The sequence below is a fragment of the Silurus aristotelis genome, assembly GCF_946808225.1.
Source record: "Silurus aristotelis genome assembly, chromosome: 6".
Classification (NCBI taxonomy): Eukaryota; Metazoa; Chordata; class Actinopteri; order Siluriformes; family Siluridae; genus Silurus; species Silurus aristotelis.
In genome coordinates, this window is record NC_139579.1 from 5,863,180 (window position 1) to 5,869,221 (window position 6,042).

The following is a 6,042-nucleotide window of genomic DNA, read 5'->3' on the forward strand; positions in this document are numbered from 1 at the left end:
CAAATGAAGGAGGGCATCATTAGGCTAAATAAACAAAACAAGCCATTCATATAGGGAAATGGTGTTCTGCTACCTGTCCATTATGATAAACCAGAGAGAGCAAGAACATTAATAAAAAATGTCAATATTTGACATAATGGTCATTTGTCTGCCATAGTATTTTGGGATTAAATTATTAAATGGCTATGAGCTGAAAGTGCAGACTTTCGGATTTAATTCAATAGTATTTACATCCTAATCAGGTGAACAGCTGTCTTTAATTTCTGCTTGTTCTTGTTTTGTTTTGTCTTCAGCATGTGAAAGCAGGCTCAATTGGTTCTACCATCCACTTACCTTAAAACGCCTTGGGTGGGGTCTATACTTCAGAAATTCCTCCTACTCCGTTTGCCAGCATTTATATAAACAATAAATACAAAGAAAGAAATCAGTTTTACTGCTGCACAAGCAATAAGAAGATGTGGTTGATTTGGATCATGCGCAGTACCTAGGCAGCTAAAATACAAAAAACTGGGCTGTCGGCTACCTCATGGAGGGATTTACTTCTGCAGTTTTTGATAAAAAAACAAATATTAGCAGTAAAATGATGAATACAAGTTCTCAGCAATCTCTAATGTTTCTGTAATCTATGCTTAGCTAGTTCTGGGAAGACCACCAGGGTCACAATGCAGGCATTAACGGCATACATTTGCCTTCCACTTGGGGACAATCTAGATTAGACAATCAACCTACCTCCAGGTTTGAACCTGGAGAAAACCCACATGAGCACAAGGGTGTGCAAATGTTTAACAAAAAAACAAAAGGATTAAGATTGAACTGAGGAAGCTTTGCTCAGACAAGGAGCAAGCTTACTGTGAAGCCAAGCATGCCCTGGTATATTGAATTAAGGGTACAAATAAGGCATTTTCAATCAGTCTTCAGATTTACTACTCATCTACTCTCGTCACCACTGGCCTGCTCGTCAGTGTGGAAACTACTTCAATAGCTCACAAACTACAAAAAAAGCCACCCAGCTGTGAGTCCAACCCCCACCTGGCCTACCAGCTAAACCAGTTCTGCTTTTAGTTTGAGAGACAAGGATTCCCCTGCAATGATGAATACCGTCTATGAACAAAAGTCTGCACCTTGAACCAAGTCAAATTTTTTGTACATGCAAATCTGCTTGGCAAAATAATGTGCTTTAGATTCTGAAATTTGAACGTTTTCTAAAAGGATGTCTCAAATGTTTCTTTCTGATATAGTGTTAACATTTTCCAACCAACAGACCATGAATATGTTCCAGCACCACAATACCCTTACTTCAAAAACAAAACTGAACACCTCTGGGATGAACTGTCATGTGGGGGTTACTATAGCAACACCCCCTTGAAACACACCTCTCTTCATAAGCTACTGCATACATTTATGTTCATAGCATTTGGCAGACACCCTTTCAACTCATTCCCCAACTCCACCAAAGTGGAAGTACACAACCATTTAAAAAAAAAAACTGCACATTAGATATAAAGTATAGACCACATCTTCACCTCTATAGTTACATTTACATTTGTGGAATTTAGCAGACGCCCTTGTCCACAGTTAGGTGCTGTACAGTTGTACACAGGCTATTTCATTAATTCATTGATTTATATATTGATCCAGGCTGCTTTAAGACCTCCACAATCACCCTAGTTCTTAATACAGCAACAATCACTGACTTCAACAACTACATACTTGTTGCCTTAACATCTGTTCTAATAAGACATTTGAGAGCATCATCCTCCACATACTAAAATCCACAGATGATCTGGTTGACCATTTGTGGTTTCCTACGAAGCCAAAATGACTGCAGATGATGCCATAAACAAGAGTCTCGCATATATCAACTGGCATCTCAGTACTTCTAAATGCAAGTATTCTAATTGTGGAATTAAATCTGAAACACCATCATTTCAGAGCTGCCATAAAACAAGGCAGCCTCCTTCAACCTTCCACCCTGCACTGGATTATGAATTTTCCCACAGACAGGAAGCAGTATGCAAAGCTAGTATGTCACATGGCTTTGAGGTCATGACATGACATCACTTACCTTATTCTGAAACGAGAAACCATTACTTCTATTATAAAGAAGGCAACTTTACTTCCTGTGACAGCTAAAGAAGCACAAAAATAAATAACTAATACATTTTTATAGAGTTATTATTGAGATCCTGACCTCATCTGTAACATTCTGGTTCATTGCTTCTTCTTGGGCCAAGGGTAAGCTGCAGTGGACCACCAAATTGGTACAGTCTACAATCCTTATAGAACTTATACCTAGCCAAGGGAATTAAGTGTGCACAAAAAATCTCATCAGAATTGAATCCTCCAGTCAGTAAATACAAGAACCACAAGATAAAAAAAACACCTTCAGAAGGCCTGCAACAATTATTGCCAAACTCTACATCCCTTTTCATCATATGTTCACATCAACTGCTGTACATGCTTAAATGCTTAAAGTCAACATTAAGGTAATTAAAGACAAAAACATCACTCGTTCTTATCTATCTATACATTTCTCTATCTATCTATGGATGTTAATATATACATATATAAACATCATATCTTTACAAGATGTCTACATTTTTACTGTGGTGTCTGGTGCCAATTCGTAGCACTGTAGATCTTTAGGTCTGTATGTTGTGAGTTGGGGGCCTCTATGTCTTTTTCTAGAACATCTCTACTTTGTTCCTGATGAAGTCAAGCAAAAGAACAGACTCAAAAGAGTCATTTGTACCAGGAAATTAAGTTGTTGTTGGTTTTTTCATTGATATGTCTGTCTTCTAACTACGACATTTCTCAGCTTTCCTGTCCTGAGACTGATTTCTGGAATATGGTAAAAGGAACTTAAAAAAAAAGCCCACCAGCTTGTGTACGAATTTGAGCATCCTAACTGTAAAATTGAGGTGATTGGAGAGAACCAGGAACTGGAGAAGAATTCCCGCCAGCCATTGTTGCTATTCCTCTAATGCCAGAGTAATGTCCAGGAGTTCTTACATTTCAAATCCATGTAATTTCTGTGGAAACAGCTTGTGAGAATAGTAACACAACTATTTGTTGTGTTTGGCAGAGTAAGCAATGGTGTTTAAAAAAGAGCACTCCAACTGGTTCTTCTAATGCATCAACCTCCATAACAAAAGGGATAAAATTAGTAGCAGTGTTTGAGTAGTGATTCACTCTACAGGTGTCTAGAATAGTTAATGAATTCATCCTTTAGTACTTAAGCAATATAGCCATTTTGATCAAAAAATTATGTGAATAAACCCTATACATGCTAATTCAGTGATCTCAGTGCCTAGAAAAAATCTTCTGGACAACATCTACTGTACCTCAATAAACAAGTTATTTTCAGGCAATTGTCTCAGAACTTTGCAAACAAGCTGCATTTGTACAAACAAGATGGTAGAATGTATAAAATATTTTTGTTGTACACTATTACCTGTCTAGCAATGTGTGAAAATTGTCATATAACACCTTTTATTCAGTATGTAAACACGTCTTTCTTTGGTGTTCTTGAGTGGTCTGGGCAAGAGGGATTGGATATATGTACTTTTTTGTCATTTGATTCAAATAAAATGTGGAAAACTCTATTTGTGAGGGCCGAGGTGGAAGCATCAACTATGACGTTTAAGGGGGACGTGATATGAGAAAATACCTTGATGAGTCTATAACAGAATGTGATAAAAAAAAAAAAAAAATGTTAAACTGAAAATTGCCTTAGATATTCAAATCACTTAAATTTTCTTAATGAGTCAGCATTTATTTGCATCATGTTATAATTACAGATGTCTCAATGTCTGTAATTTAGGAGCTGTGTGAGCTAATGCTGGCAGTAAGTGTGTATGGATGTATGCACTTCCGACAATATAGCAGATATTATTTTGGTATTATTAGCCGTCATGCGGTTACAGTTGGAGATTTGCTACCATCACATCAATTATGTTTCAACAGTATCAAAAGAATGTGTTAGCTTTTGCTTTGTTTTCAGCATTTTAATAGCCTGTAAGAGTTTTATTATTGCAAAAAAAAAAAAAAAAAAAAAGGTGCTTTGTTACAACTCCACGAGTGATTTAAGGAGTGAGCAAGGAACCGTGGACCTCACTTTGTTGGAATAATAAATATCACAGATTAAAAACAGTAATCCCCCGTTTGTCCCGGTGGTACTTTCAAAAAACTGCCCACGATAAACGAAGAAACGCAATAAACGGAGGCCACCGCAAAAATGCTATTTTATGTATACAGTATACTTTCTTTCGGCTTCTCCCTTTAGGGGGCGCCACAGCGGATCCTCCACATGTTTGATTTCGCACATGTTTTTATGCTGGATTCCCTTTCTAACGCAACCCTCCCCAATTTATCCGGGCCCCGGCACTGAGAGTGGCTGGGGTTGGTTCCCTGACCGGGGATCGAACCCGGGCCGTAGCAGTGAGAGCGCCGCATCCTAACCACTAGACCACCAGGGAACCTATTTTATGTATACAGTACTGTACTGTATTACCGTTTTACTTAATTTTATAAGTGATAATTATATTTGTATTAATACATTTCATACATAAAACATAAAACTCCATAAAAACAATTTCCTATAATTGTTTCGGTCTTTCCTGCTATCCGCAAGAGACCAGGAAAATCAACAGATTAGTTATGTGGCATATGCAATTTCGTGATAAACCGGGGCGCAAGATTCGAAAAAGTGGGGGATTTCTGTATCTAAGAAATACAAATAAATAAATAATATCGATTCAATAAAAAAATGTTCCCATTACATCAGCAAGTGGACGTAAGAAAGAAGGCACATTTACTAACTCCAAGGAATCTGCATATTTTGTATATGTGATTTGCATTTGCTTCTGCACTTCTGCATTTTTTAGTTTTGATTTGTTTTTTTGATTTTTTGCTTTTCCACCCCAAACAAATACGAACTTCCTGACCCGACTACTTAGATTTGTTACATTTAGGTACATAACTTGCAGAGACCGCTGACTTGCTGCATAAAATGATTTGCCAAATGATAGTTGTGGTCACCTGAATATGAATATTAACAAGCATGGAGGTCAAAACATCCTATAGTTTGCTTCCCAAAATGGATCAAGAAACTCCTAACCCAGATCTAGCAATTGCTTGTTTGCAAGTATGTTATTGCCAATTTTATATTTAAAATTTGTCATCCGCAATCTTTTTCATGTGTAAAATTACATTAAACCCAATGATTACTATGCAATTTTATTTAAAAAATGTTGCTTTGAACTATAGTTCCTTAAAGGAGTCAATACATTAATAAATTAAGTTATAATTTCTCTCCTCACTATTGCACATCCATAAAAAATATTGTTTGGATGAATTTGTTTCTAAATCGAGCCCTGCGTTAGAAATAGAAAACAATCAGACAATTCTAATAGATGAAAGTAATCACTAAACTTTATATCTTATTGTCACAGCCTAAGGTGTATGAGTTACTTTGATATTTCACAAAATGTGCAATAACTCACATGCATGTTACATATCGCAGGCAGCATCGTGTGCGTTCAAGTGCAACAATGACTTGTACCTGCAGCACAAATCAGGCGGGGGACACAGATCAGGTCACCTCTATAGTAAATTGTAGTATTCTGAACATCCTTGCGGAGCCCCAGCTTGGTCTGTAAGTGATTATAGTCAGTAGCACGATGGTGAGTCAGAAGCTCATGAGTTTAAATCCCAGCTACAACAAGCTGCCACTGCTGGGTCCTTAAGTAAGACCCGTAACCCTCACCTGCTCAGGTGTATAAATGAGATAATTGTCGCTCTGGATGGCGGACCACAGCGGACCATCCGCATGTTTGATTTGGCACATGTTTTTACGCCGAATGAAACCCTCCCCATTTATTTGGGCTTGGGACCGGCACTAAGGCTTGTGCACCCCTAATGGCGGGGTTTGTTTCCCTGACCGGAGATCGAACCCGGGCCGCACTGTTGAGAGGGCCGCAGCCTAGACCACCAGGGAACCAAGATGGTGTATAATGACTGAAAGTAAGAACAGTTTTTTAC